At 39.1% G+C, this 15,353-nt stretch overlaps 1 pseudogene; it reads right to left on the bottom strand.

Annotated features, from left to right (window-relative positions):
- Window positions 1–3,540: 3,540 nt before the first annotated feature.
- On the bottom strand, window positions 3,541–3,912 carry LOC112819420 (pancreatic progenitor cell differentiation and proliferation factor pseudogene; annotated as a pseudogene).
- Window positions 3,913–15,353: the final 11,441 nt, after the last annotated feature.

Genomic DNA, 15,353 nt, shown 5'->3' with positions numbered 1-15,353 from the left:
CTCGACCCCGCTCTATTTCCTTGGGAAGGAAAGTGTACAACATTGAGAGTGAACAGGTACAACAAGGCTTGAGTCTTTGCATGTTAGCTTCAGCAGTATCATGAAAGAGGAAAGAAGATGCCTTTGGGGAGTCATGCGCTGACACTACCTCGGGAGGGAGATGAATGGGATACAGGTGGGACTCTAAACATGATGTCCTATTGAGCTGGCCATCCAACTTGAGCTGGCCAAGAATTCAGAGAAGTATGTGTAGGTCCTAAGTAAGGAATGTTTGTGCAGTAGGCTTCTGTGAAAAAACTGGATAACATTATTTGATCTATGGATGGAGATGGAGGGAATGTTTCAGATTACTGTATGAGTCTGGGTCCATCAAAATTGCAATCCAACATCATTAACTCAGAAGAAGTAGCTTATCGAATTTGGGTGAGTGGGATCAATCTACCCCAGATACAAGCAAAAAGAGGTGTGTTTTGTATAGGGAAGGTAAAAACAATAACAGAACCATGAACATTGATCTGCTCTGCTATTTATTATCACTATGAGCCTGCAAGTCTAAAGGCTCTCTGGAAAAATACTCCTCCCTGAAAAAATTTTTGTTAGCTTAAGATCTAAACAAGTATAGCAGTTACTGTTGTGTTTTAAATGTATATGATATATAATATATATCATATGCTTCAAATTCGCTCCTTTTAAAGGACTTATTCCTCACTGAATATTGTATTCCACTTGTAAATTAGAGAACTGCCAGATGTGAAGTTACCCCCTGACACGAGACTCAGCTACATGTATTTGTTTCAAGAGTAAGTTTGTAATTATTTAGGATCATTGGTGTTCCCACCTGCCATAGTTTGTATCTTCACATATTCCTGTATTTAAACTGTGGGTTTTAAATAATAGTTGTAAATACAATAGAACAAAACTTGAATTATTTCAATTCTGTCATCTTATGTGACTACTTGGAGTTTTTTGTTTAAGATTTTCAAATTTGCAGAAGCTAAAGCTCAAAAATAGAAACTGTAATGATAATCATTCATGACAAAACAATATAGGTATGTTTTTCTTTTTTTCCCCCCAAAAAAGTATCTTGAGTAAATCAAGATCACAAGAACATAATCCATTATTTTCTTCCTTTTAGAACCCAAATGTTCATCCATCCATCCATTTGTTCATTTCTGGTATGATTATGTTTATTAAGGTGAATAAAGAAAAAAGATTCAGTCTACATTTCTTGACATTCTTTTTGTTTCATGTCATAGTTAATACTGAAAATAATTTTGTCGTATAGAGGAAAAAATGTTTTCTGTGTATCAAATATGCTAGGGATGTCACTGGTTGGAAATATATGAATTGCTATTGAATGTGTGGCAGAACTCTCCAAACTGTTATTGCAAATGAAGCCCATGAGACCCTGGGAAGAGAAATACTATCAGTTTTGTCCATCCTGTGCTTGTTAACTGACTCCCATGATAGGGAAGAAGAGTACTGCTGGCCTATGTTTTGAACCTTCTTCCATGTCTCATGAAATTCTGAATGATCTATCCACTTAAGACATTTTGGTGAATCCTTTCAGGTTTCCTATATGACATATAACATTTCATTCAGAGAGACTTTCTTCAAATGGATATGATATCTGTTAGCAGTGTATTCCTTTTCATTCTCAGAGCTAATGAGTTAAGGACAATTTGCTAAGGGGGTGCCATCAGTGAAAATTTTTGAGTTGGATACCAGTTAGAAGCTAATAATATACTTGTTAATTACTACACTTTCCATTGCTAGGAAGAAAACGCTAAAGTACAATAAAGAAAAAAATATTTCCTTTACTCAAATAAACATTGGCATAGCAACCAATAGACTTCATATTTACCTTCCCTTCAGGATTTAAGCGTCCAGGTAGAAGTTTTCATTTTGTATTGTGGAATAAAGCAAAGGTAATAAAAATGAATTTGTTGCATACAATTTTTTTTAAAAAACTAGAAAAATGTAGACATATCATATCTGGTATCTGAGTTAGATTTGGCAAGTATGGTGAGAATAAAGAGGTTTAATATAGAAATTAGGGCTTCCAGGAATATAGGGAGAGCTGAGTGGGTTCTTCTGGTCACCTGGTCATGCTGATCTCCTTCTTATACACGAGTGACATGGTCACATCAGTGGGTTTTGTGGTAAGTGATCAAATCTATAATGACCACAGGACTCAGACCTACTGCAGCTATCTCTTCAACAGGAAGAGACAAGCACCACCAGGTTATCAGAATAATCTGGCCAACACCCTCCTCCCTGGATACTGTTTGGGTGGCCACTGCCAAGACCTGACTGTGTGATTCTTCTGTTTCAAGCTTTCATGGCTGACCAACACCTCTCTTAAGTGACACCATCTTTCCTTTAAGGTATAATCTTTAATCAAATGGTCACACTGTTGATTCTAGATTTTACCCCCAGTAAAACTGTGTGGGCCATTTTGCATTGATTTTATAATTTCATCCTCAGAGGACAATCTTATAATTATTATTTTCTGGCAATTTATCATTACATACCAACTACAGTGACCATAGGGAAGTTTGCCAATCAACCAAGGGTTTTATGAATCTCTTCAGTGCACTCACTTCTGAATTTATAGACAAGTATGAAGAATTGGAAAGGGTTCAGAGGAAAGCCATGAAGATGATTAATGAATGTGAGAATGAAAATATGAAAAGACCAAAAGTACTGAGGGAGAGAAAGCTGAACATGAATTTAATAATAGTATCCAAAACTACTGGATTGTTAAACATAAGAGACCAAATTATTTTGCCACATAAGGGAATTAGGCTTGACAGAAAGAAGAACTTCCTTATGGTGAGAAATGTGACCCATGAATGGCTACCAAAAAAGGATTGAAATCTGCTCTGCAGAGTTTGAAAAATGATGTATTTTCACTTTTTATAGACTGTAGTCCTTTCTGAAGGCAGAGAAATAGGCCACATAACATTTCCATTTTTTTCCAGATCTGAGATTCATAGGTTAACTTTCTCTGGAATAGGGTGATGAATCCTTCCACAGTGAAGTGAACCAAGAACTAAGAACTTCAGGTGGTGACTCAAACTAAATTACAAAGAAATTCCTTTTTTTTGTGCACTGGTTCTAAGTTCTTTTTGGCAAAAGAACTCTTTGAGATATTGATAGACCACCACATACTTACCTGTGCATGTGCCAAATTTGCATACAATTTCTGGGTACTCATGGACTCCCCACAACCTATACAAGGAGCCCTTTAAGGGTCAAGGGATCCAAGTTAATACATTCTTCTTCATAGGGGATTTATTCTTTTTTTTTTTCTTTTTTACTGGCTGCTTGTAGTTTATTTTCCACTTGGTGCAAGGCACAGGGTTACAGGGTGTCAGGAAGGCTTGCGTGTGGCTTGGCTAGTAAAGAGTGGGGTTCTCTCAACTTCCTTTTTGCTATTTTGCTATTTTGATATAAAAAACCCACTGCTTCTGCTTGGAGCGGCTTGCCTAGTCTGCGGGGAGGGAAAGGGAGGAAAGGGGATGGGCTCTCCTGAGCCTAGCACCTCCTGAAGCCTGGTGGTGGCCACTCAGGACCGGAGCTGGCATGGGCTTTGCCAGGCTGGCCTCCAGGCTGCTTCTTCATGGCTTCCAGAGCCATGTTGCAGGTGATCATGCCTCTGGAGGCCTGGAGAGATTTGGAGCATCCTGGGGACTCCAACACTGTAGCTGTGAACGGGAGAGTGGACTTACCCCAAATGAAGTTTGCCCAGCAGTGACCTGCGTGGGTCCTGGGGAGATGGGGGGTGGTGAGGGATGGCTTCCCCAGGGTTCTCTGCACTTCTGCAGGGGCTCTTAGTGGAAGTGGAGCCCAGGTGATGCCAGTAACAGCCGTGGCTACAAGCCAGCCATGGGAGGGGATGGCTGCCATGCTGGTGCTTATAGGCTGGTGGAACCCTCGGTGGCGACCCCTTGAAGGCTTTGGTGTACGATCACAGGTGGTGGGGACCCCGACACTAGCCATGAACCCATTTGCAGAGGAGTCCCATGTTTTCCCATTTCTTAGGATTTTAGGTCTGAATGGTCGGTAAAATATGGAAGCCGTATGACTGAGGTGTGGGTGAGATCTAGAGGAAATTTATTCTTATCTCAGACATGGCCAATCCCATTTTTATAGAAAATTTCTTCTGGAATATTCTTGTTATCATGAATTACCTTCACACCACAGGAAATGTCTGATTGGAAATACCTCTTTTCTTTCTCATCTTCTTTTGTTCTCCTTCCTATTCTTTTCTCTTACTTTGAGTGTCCCACATCCTTCCCTGGTCTTCTCCTTTGTTTCTTCCTTTGTGTCAAGGTCTATTAGTTGCCCCCAGGACATAAGGTAACAAAAAGATTGCCTATTAAAGCCCAGAATCTGATTAAAATTACATGATAAACAAAGATCACTTAAGTCCACTCGCGTTAGTTGGTCAAAGTCCTTAGTGTCACTCATACTTTATAGTTACCTGTGAAGGAAGAACTGTTTATAAGCACAGACTGTAGAATCTGGAAATGGCTCTTGTGCTCCTGGGATTCTTAGAAAAATCTGGGAAGTGGGGTGCCTGGCTGGCTCAGTTGGTTGGGCATCTGCCTTTGGCTGGGCTCATGGTCCTGGAGTCTAGGGGTTGGGCTCCCTGCTGGGCGGGGAGTCTGCTTCTCCCTCTGCCCCTCACGCCACTTGTGCCCTCTCTCTCTCTCTCTCTCAAATAAATAAAATCCTAAAAAAAAAAAATCTGGGAAGGGGGGCCTGGCTGGCTTAGAGGGTGGAGCATGCAACTTTTGATCTGGGTGGGGTTGTGGGCTTTAGCTAAAACTCCTACCTTGGGCATAGAGATTACTTAAAAATAAAATCTTAAAAAAAAGAGAGAGAGAGAGAGAAATCTGTAAAGTCTCCTCTTTTGGTTGGGGTCTGAGGCACTTAAGGAAACCAAATTTCTCAAACCTCTCCACATAATTGGAATCAAGTTCCCTTAGAAAAGGTTTACATGAGAGGCGCCTTGGGTGGCTCAGTTGGTTAAGCGACTGCCTTCTGCTCAGGTCATGATCCCAGAGTTCTGGGATCGAGCCCCACATCAGGCTCCCTGCTCAGCAGGGGACCTGCTTCTCCCTCTCCCTCTGCCTGCCGCTCTGCCTACTTGTGCTCTCTCTCTCTGTCAAATAAGTAAATAAAATCTTTAAAAAAAAAAAAAAGGTTTACATGAAAAGCCAAGGGGAGATTAGGGTAAGACTCACGCTTTATCCCTAACACTTTTTTTTCCTGCCCTTTCCCAAGAATGAAATTATATGAGAAATCATTTTGCCTCATGTTACTTTGCAGAATTTCTACTTCTGTGCAGCCCTTCTTTGCTGGTTTCTCTTTGAGGAGCTGTTATGGAAGCCATTTTCCTGTGGATCAAGGACAACACATTCATTTAATACTTAATCAAGTGTTTATTCATGGAACTCACCTTCCCCAATTTTGTAGCATTCTATTGCTTGTAGGCCAAAGATATCCTCGCTGGGATTCAGTTTGAGGAAAATCTTGCCGTAAAATAAACTTTCCGGAAGTAAGAGTATTTATATATGAGATCTAGAAAAGGAAATAATACCAGGAGACATATTTGGAAGATTTTCTCCTACCTTTAACTTAAAAACATCACCAGAAAGAAGTAAAAAATTTAAATTTTGATTTGAAGTATTGACCAAGTATCTGTTTTAAAGCATGAGAAACAAAGAAAAAATAAGCTATACTTTTCTTTTAAGCAATGAGCTTGATTTACAAAGGAATCTTTTGCTGTATAGGTACTCAGATCATTTTAATCCAAAGATAGCAAAGTCAAGGGGATGGCATTTCTTATTGCCAAATACTACATATTGAGATGCTGTACTACCTTTTTTTATTATTTTATTTTTTTAATTGAGGTATAATTGACATATAACATTATATTAGTTTCAGGCAGATAGCATAATGAATGGCTAGATATTTGTACACAGTGTGAAATGATTACCACAGTGAGTCTAGTTAATATTCATCACCATATAATCATATTACATTTTTAAGGTTAGCATCAGGTCAATTAGGGCCTGACCTATTTCAGTTGTTAAGTATTTTACATATCACCCCGTGTTATGGACAACATGAATTCCATAGTTTACTATATTCCCCTTCCAGGTTGGGCAACAGGGGAATCCAGAATTTACTATGTGGTTTCCCTTATCCCTATGCAGAACCTTGAGGCATGCATTTCTGTGAACTAACTCCCCTGGGCTTTTCTTTTTCTTCTTTTCACTTTGCTCTGATTACTCTATCTTTAGAAAAGCATCTCATTGTGCTACTTTTAAGTCCATAAATGACCTGAGATCTATTTTGTACTATGGTAGGCATTAAATAAATGACACAGATAATTTTATGATGATATAATCTTGAAACTTAAAATTCAAGAGGAAATCACACCTTTGAAAAATGAGTGAGTTGACAAGTTCTATTTCAGAAAATGTGAGTCAAAGAAAATTGCATGAACCCGAAGTTTCTGCATAACTCCCCACAATTAAGCCCACAGCAATGGCAAGCTCTTGAATAAAAAATATTTTTCCAGGTCCAGATTTATGTCATACCAACAGGTACGTTTGGCAGAACATCATCAATAAGGAGTTATACAGAATTTGTAACAAAGTCCCATGTTTTCCCATTTCTTAGGATTTTAGGTCTGAAGGGTCTGTAAAATATGGAAGCCGTATAGTGAACTTAAGTATTTTTCCATGGAACTTGGTCATGGAAGAATTCTTCTTGGTAGCACTTAAGGTTCCCTGTTGCCATTTCTGGTGGAGCTCTCCAGCTTCTAGAGCCACTGCTGGTTTTGTGGAAAGGCTGGATAGTCCCCTGGAGAACACAGAGCAGAGTGGTTGGGTAGAGAGGCTGGCTACACCACTGTGGGCGCAAGCTGCAGTAGAGGGCACACCACAGTTTAGGAGTGAGTTCGCTTATTTGTTGTAAAAGAATAATTTGGGAGGAGAGGGCACTTTTCCTGAACAAGGTGTGCAGGAGTTCTTCCAACCATAGCACTTTGTTTTTCTGTTGTCAGCACTTGCCTGCTTATTTATGTATTTTTCTTGAGCTTCAACAATTTTCAACTTTGCATTTCTCCTCATAACCTGGGAATCAAGGAAATAACTCTCCTTACAGTCACTTGACTATTCTTTGGCAGATCTCATGGTATCCCAGAAAGTGACAAATGAGAGGGAACGTGAAGGGTTGAAGGGAATCACCCAAGAGGTTGAAATGAGCAAAGAAACTGAGTTTCTTGTATTTGTCCTTGGACCCTGGGTGATGGAAGAACTTTTACTTCTTGAGACTCCAGCATTTTAAGGGACTCTTCAGATTAAGGCTAAAGCAATTATAAGTTGGGAGCCTGGTTAAACTTTAAAAATAAGCCTTCTGCTACAAGACATAATCTTTTCCAGTTTCTGAAATCTTTTGGTAGAATCTTAGAAATACTTTTTCCCATTATGTTCTGTCTTTTCCTTTGAAGAATACGTTAAATGAACTGAGTTCTGGAAAATATAAGGTGCCAAATAAGATCACAAAGAGAGGTAACCTAAGGTCCCATCCAGATAAGAAGAATGAATAACTGTGTCCTGCCGTTTTCCTGATGGATGCTGAGCATCCAGTTACTCTTGTTATGTGCTGGTCATCAGACAGCAGAGTATAGGGAAATGAAGCAATAGCACAGGAAATCAGGGAACTCTGTTGGTGGGCTTGAAGAATACAACAGGAAGACTGTATTTGGGAGCTCTGACATTAGGCAGATTTGAGGTTATATTGGGCAGTTACTTCCCCTCTGTCTCTACTTTCCAATATGTAAACATGTCCTAATCTGTAAATAGCAGAACAATGCCATTAAATCTAGTTAAATGAAATACTGTGCAAAAAGCGGAATTCACTCATGTTTTTTTTCCTAATATTTACATGGTTTCATATATTATATTAAGATTCCTGATCTACTTGGAGTTTACTCTGGTGTGTGGAGTGAGGTATGGATCTAATTTTATCTTTTGCCAAATGACTACCATTTATTAAAAAAACCAATCTTTAAAAAATAAAATAAAAACTCCATCTTTGCCCCACTCATTCAAGATGCACCTTTATCATACACTAAACTTTCAGATGTCTTTGGATACATTTCAATTCTTTTTATCTGGTCTACTTGTCTATCATGTGCTCGCACCACAATGTTTAAATCACAGAAACCTTACCATAGGGTGTGCTTTAGGTAAAGCTGGCTCCCCCTTACAGTTTACTTTTTCAGTGCTTTCCTGATTACATGTTTGTTTTCACATGAACTTTAGTATCATCTTGCCTAACTTCATAAAAAAGCTTGTTGGTATTTTATTGGGATTGTTGTAAATTTATCAGTTAACTTGGGAAGAGCTAATGTCTTTATAATGTTGATCATTCTATTCAAGAACAGGGGAGATCTCTGCATTTGTTCTACTTTGGTGTCTATCAGAAGAATGCCATTAATGTTTTAATCCAAGGAAGAGATTAATGATGAAAGATTCAGGGCCCAGGGAGTCACTAGGCACCACCATCAAACATGACGTGATAGTGATTGCCTCCTTCTCATAATCCATTCAACTAATATGTAGTGAGCACTTACCGACCAGATGGTAGACTTTATGCTAGGTCCTGTGGATACAAAAGTAAAACAGCTGGTGCCTGCCCAGGAGGCACTCACAGTCTAGTGGGAGAGACAGGTTATTAAATTGACAGTAGCAATTACTCTTCCTTTCTGAGGACAGCCCAGTCCTTTCACAGAGGAGAACTAGATTCAGTGTCCATGAGACATCCAAGAGGATGTTGAAATTGGTTGTATGAAACCTAGCTGGAAATTTGTTTCTCAATTTCATTTATGCATTCAATAACTTTCACTTACAACTGCATCTTAGAAGATAATTTAAAAGTCTCATTGTAAAGTGTTGAAGCCCCTCTTGTTCATGCGTGTGTATCTAGTGAGATATCAAGTGGAATGTTGAAATTAGTTGACTCCAGCAGCAGCTGGTACACAGCAAGCTTCTCTCCTCCAATCACTTTATTTTCCCATGGTCGTTAATAATTTGCCTAAAAAGGAAGCATATCCTTAAAGACTTTTATTAACTCTCCCCCAATTTTTCTACCAGTGCTTGCAATTTAACATTTGGCTAGCACTTTCGGGGGGTAATGGCAACACTGGGTATCATATTTATATGCTTTTAACAAAATAGAGTTTCTCCCTCAGCTGAGCTAATAGTCACTTCGAAACTTTCTTACTGTGACTCCTTCAAGATTAATTCAATCTTATTTTAACCCTATGGAGAATCAAGCAGAATCTTGAGTCAAGTGTGATCCTGTGGGAAATTACTTAACCCTTTCAGGATTGTCAGTGTTCCTGGAAAATAGACAATTTACTTTCTGAGCTCTTTCTGGCCAAATATCTAGTATAAAATTCTCAGTCACATTCTCTTGTTAGGAAACAATTCTAGGTTTCAAAATGGAAATAAGATAATGATGACCTGTGGCTGCATGCTTCTAACTGCAGAATTAGAGGTAGCAATCGCTGATACTCGGGGAAGGGGATGTGGTAGGAGAAGGGAAGTAATCATATGCTTTTCAATTTTTTCTCATCTCTGCTTGAAAGTAAAAGGAGACATGTTCACTATAGCTTTTTTTTTTAGGATTTTATTTATTTATTTGAGAGAGAGAGAAAGAGTGGTGGGGAGGGGCAGAGGGAGAGGGAGAAGCAGAGTCCCTGCTAAGCAGGGAGCCTGATGCGGGGCTCCAAGGGGGGCTCGATGAGGGGCCCCAATCCTAGGACCCCAAGATCATGACCTGAGCCAAAGGTAGATGCTCAACTGACTAAGCCACCCAGGTGCCCCTCACTATAGCTTTTCAAAAAGCAAAGACTGTTTCTTCAGGGAAACCTAAGAGTCCTAGACCAAAAGGGATAGAAGGTAGTCTGAGAAGCCTTTCAGAAGGGGAAGGAGGCAGCTAATATTCAAACATAAGCTGAAAGTAACCTTAGATGGAATTTGCTCAGGTAACTCCTAGAATTTTACTAGTGGGGTCTGTTTTCTTCCTTCCTTCCTTCCTTCCTTCCTTCCTTCCTTCCTTCCTTCCTTCCTTCCTTCCTTCCTTCCTTCCTTCCTTCCTTTCTTTCTTTTCTTTTCTTCTCTTTCTTTCTTTCTTTCTTTTTATTAATTTTATCCCTTCTGTTTTCTGCACAGCATTGTAGTCATTCAGCTAAATCCATTCATTCCCCATCCTCCATACCAACCCCCACCAGGAACCCCTTTCTCCACCCTCACTTGCACCTTTGCTCTCTCATGTCATTCTGGAGTGTGCTACGGGAGAATTACATGGTCTCTAAGGCTCTGTGGTTTATCACCATCCTCAACGACCTTCACAGCTGTTCTTTTTGATTCTTATCCCACTTGCCCAAGAACATGTTATGTCCAGAGATCACCTGAAATCACTGGTCAGACCAACTAATATCACAAGTTTTCTACTAGTCATTCTTCCATCAAACAAGAGCATTCCAAAATAATAGGCAACACTTACATAATGACACAATTTATGATGAGAAAATTTCAAAAACTTAAGAAAGTGAGGCTACTGTGCCAAAGAGTCATTAAATACTGGCTGACAAGCTGGGAAATGTGAAATATGGAATGAAATAGGAATTTTCCCATTTAGTCTTCTTATAATTATATAAGATTAAAACATCTTTGATCTTTTTTCCTTTCTTGTCGTCTGCTTTGTTCAGAGTGTTTGACAAGGTACCAGCAGGAGAGGAAGGCATGCCGAGGTAGCTTGCCAGTAGTAAGCTTGCTCCCCCTTTCCCTCCTGCCAGTGTGGACAGAACATCCCCCCAGCCCATGCAAATCTTTTAGGAAGAACAGGAATTTCTCACCACCATTTAGGGACCTCGAGGCTGACCTGGAGGTAGTATTTAATCCTCATCCAGTGCAACCACATCCACTAATGCACTTCATAGATGAACTTCTGCTCCTTGGACTCCTTAGCCTCTCCCCACCTGGTCACTTCCATTTCATTCCATGTTAAGATTTGACAGAATACGTTATTAAAGGGAGCATTTCCAGATTTGCTTGTTACATCACTGCTCCTTTCCCTTCAGTGGCTTCAGTTTTGTGTTTTGAAAACGTCATGCAGAGAAAACAGAGGGATTATTTGTAAACTGATTAAATGAAATGTTAATGTTTAATATTACTTCCATGCCCCCTCCCTTGCAACCTCCACTTCCCCCAGAGATTCAGAGTTTGGGTTTTATCATGTTTGGACTAAAAAATAGAACAATGCAGTAGTTATTGGTACTTACTGGTTCATTGTCTTCCGTGGATTTGGAAGTTACAACACCTTGAGTCTTAGAGCAAGTGTACTCTGACTTAATTATTGTAATTCAGGACCAACCATGCTTCCAATAGACAGCACTGTCCACATGCCCATACCAGTTCTTGCCCAGGGAGAGGTGGAAGGGAGACAGCAGTTAGAAGGCAGGAGAGAGAGACCCCACTGTGAAATGAACACTTCGTTGCTACAAGAAAAAAAACTACTTCAAATTTTTTCCTGACCCAATTTCTCTCCTACGGGGACTCCAATTATATTTGTGTGATATTATCTCACAGTTACAGATCTTCTGTTTTAAAAACTTTTTTTTCCTTTTTATTTCAGTTTGGGTAATTTTTTAAAAAAGATTTGTTTATTTATTGGAGAGAGAGTGTGTGTGTGAGTGGGGAAGGGGCAGAGGGAGAGGGAGAGAGAGAGACTATCTCAAGTATACTCCGTGCTGAGGGCAGAGCCCAACATGGGGCTCAATTTCATGACCCTGAGATCATATCCTGGACCTTCACAGGAGATCATGGCCTGGGCTGAAACCAAAAGTCAGACTCTCAACCAACTGAGCCACCCAAGCATCCCTGGTTTGGGTAATTTTTATTGACTTGTTCAAAATTCACTCATCTTTTTTTCTGCAATATCCAATCTGCTGTTAAACCCATCTAATAAATTTTGACTTCAGATATTGCATTTTTAAGTTGTAGAACTTCTATTTGGTTATTTTATAGTGTTTACATTTTTCACAGAAAATTAAGAGAAAACTCCATTTGTTTACCCACAATACACATTTTCCTGTAAATTCTTTGACAAATTTATAATAGTAGTTTTAAAGTTCCTGTCTACTAATTTCAGTAACTAGGTTATCTCTGAGTCTATTTCTATGTCATCCAAATTTTATCTTATCACATTTTTCTGCTTCCTCAGATTTTTGAGAGAGATAGTGCGAGCATGAGTGCAAGTGTGACTTGGAGAGATTTCCAAACATTGTGAATGAAAGAACGTTGGAGCCTTTTATCTTGAGCTGGGAGGGGTTGACTGCACTTTCAGGTATACTGATTCACTTTTGGCCCTGAAGTCCAATCACTGTTAAATGCCCAGGACCATGTGATTGCCCTTTGCTCACCAGCCCAGTCATCCAAGAAAGGACTGACTATTTCCCCCCCACCCCACAAAGTCTTCCTATCTCTGACAGCTCACCTAGGGCCCTGGATCCAGGTATGAAGCTGCTGCCATTCTCTGCTCACCTGTGATGGGCTCATTTCTCTCTGGAATATAGTTTATCAAGGCTTCTTTGCTGTCAGTGTTTTCACTAACCTCACAGAGAAGTATGGTTTTTATTTTGTCTGGTTCTTTTCTTGTAGTTACTATCAAAGCAAAGGTCTTTTGCATCCTTCTACGTCCTAACTGGAAGCAGAAGTCTAAGCTACTTCGTTAATTCAACATTTATATACCCTAGTAAAGGACACAGGACTGTGAGGAATATCCATAAAGTCATCAGAGAATTTCTGTGGCATCAATGGCTTCTGTTACAAAGTAGGAAAAAAAGGTAGAGAATGAAATTTCTTGAGAAGATATCATTTATAATTATCTTTTCGAAATGAAATGACAGAAATGCAGAGAAAGGGATGAATAAGCATAGGATCATTAAGTGCTCCACATCACCAGAGCAGAGAGTATAAAGAAACCACACATTACAATCACAGTATTTTAGAGCTAGTAGAAAACCTTACGTGGTCTAAAGTCCAAACTCCTTATTTATAGACAGCAGTATGTTTTTGGGTTCACTTGACAGAATGAATGCTTGTTTTGCTTTTTCCAATGTATTAGACAACTTGTGACTAAACATCAGCATTTCTTCCCCAGACCTATAATGAAAGTCAGTCCTCCTTTGTTATTTCTCATAATCAAAAATCACAGGAAGAATATATCTTTTCCTGAGCTCTCAATTTGAAGTCTTTTTTTTTTTTGTAAAACATCAAACTTAGACCTTATATGTCAGGGGAAAATTACACCATCTCTGTATAATGGAAAACAAGTTGTGGTAGGTGGTGGTATCATCTTTTGACAAAAGAAAACACCTCAACTTAAGTTTATCTGAGGCAAAGCAGGATGAAGGATCAAGGGCATTTTGTGATGCATATGAATCCTTAAAGATATGTAGGATATAGAAAAATATGTTAACTAAGAATAGACCCCAAACCCTTTAATACTGACTCACAGGCTCAGTGACAAAAAAATTAATGCTTTGGGCATATAAAAACTAAAATTAGAACTCATAGTAGTTGAGCTATTTATCCATAGTCTAAGGAGTGATGTCTCTAATGATTCTTATCAGAATATAGTCAATTACTTTGTTTGGTTTTCAATTTGAGCTGGGGTTTGTAACCTTGTTTTCTTAGGCAGTGTTTCTCAAAAGTTTTAGGAAAAGGTGCTTGAGAGTCATCTTTGTGTTCTAACAGATCAATAGTTATTTCCTAAGGGAATTTCATAGTTCCAAACAGCTTAAATAATTCAACCAGAAATAGCCAAAGAAGAAAAGAAAAACTGTACCAATGATAAATACCCTGTTGAGTCAACATAGAATATGAAAGAAACAGAACTTGGGAGGTGTGCATATCTTTAGGGAGGAAAAGAGTGAAGTTTGTGGTAGATAGAAGAGCATGGTCTATGACTGGTTACATCAACTATGAAATGGAAAATCATTCTTTCAGAAAATAATCTGTTTATTGAATATGGCCAGTGCATTCTTTGGAATTTATGGCACTACCATAAACCAAACATCTGTGAACATTCTTCCTTAGTGTCTCACAGAAAAGGTAATTTCATTATTGTAAGAACTTTTAAAAAAATAGAGATTAAATTCTGCTAGCTTTAGAGTAGCTCGCAATGGAGATGATTTGGAAGGTCCTTAAAAGTAATTTTGATAGCTTCCTCCAACCATTTTCAAGGTTCTTAAGGACGCTTTGTAGTTTGCTGACAAAATGCATTAAGTGTAGAAGTTTTGTTTGCAAACTGTGTTCTCTTATCTTCACTTGAGTTGTGGTTCCTTCTATTTGATTTATTTTATTTTGCCTTATTTATTTATTGTTATTATTTTAATTTTAAGAAGATAGTCTTAACCTTCCCTCCTAGTGGTGAGTATTCCAGAGAGCATTGCCATAAGGCAAAAATGGGAAATGGGAAGATTTATAATGCTGAGATTTGTGTTTCAGCAACTTGAGGCACACAAGGAAGAGAAAAAGTAGCCCCCGTTTCTTCCTACCCCTGACTGCCAGTGCCCTCATCAATCAAAGTCAGCCAGAAACCAGATGGTACCGAGGCCTTTGAAATGCAACCCACAAGGGTCAACAACCGACCCTTACCTCCCTAGAACAGAGCAGAGTGAGGGAAGGCAAAGAATGACTGAAAGAAACCATGCCCAGGATCAGCTCAAAGCCAAATTCATAAGGAATCTTATCACTGAATGACAATATGGCGTTCATAGTAACAGTTAAAGATTGCTTACCTGGCATCAACCAAGAGCTCTTGCTATCCACTCACTTCACATCCCATGTTGTGGGGGGAGTTTATTTAAAATGGGAAGATATGTTTATAAACAAGGGTTTTCCAGCAGGATTTAAAGAAAGATAACTAAAGATTAGTAGTCATCATTGTTTTACAATATGTGTTTGTTTATTTTTTCACTGTTCAAAGTTTATTTAGAATTTTAGTTGGTGTGACACATGGCTAGTTGCATTGATCCATCTAGGACCGCACCAGGTAGGGATCATCCAGCATCAGGATAGAGCTGCCCCTGCAGCTCTGTGTGTGAACCAGGCCTGTCTGTAACTCTAGGAAATGGAGGGTTTCCCCAGGCCATTTCAGTATTACCACTTGAGCAATAACAGATCGGATAACAAGGACAATATACACAACCTCCAACTAGAATCCTGCTGTGGTCTAGACAGTGAAGTGGGATGCCA

Source organism: Callorhinus ursinus, unplaced genomic scaffold (assembly GCF_003265705.2).
Source record: "Callorhinus ursinus isolate GAN/ISIS: 27379988/994484 unplaced genomic scaffold, GSC_fseal_2.0 scaffold6, whole genome shotgun sequence".
NCBI lineage: Eukaryota > Metazoa > Chordata > Mammalia > Carnivora > Otariidae > Callorhinus > Callorhinus ursinus.
This window is presented reverse-complemented; position numbering and strand designations above follow the sequence as displayed.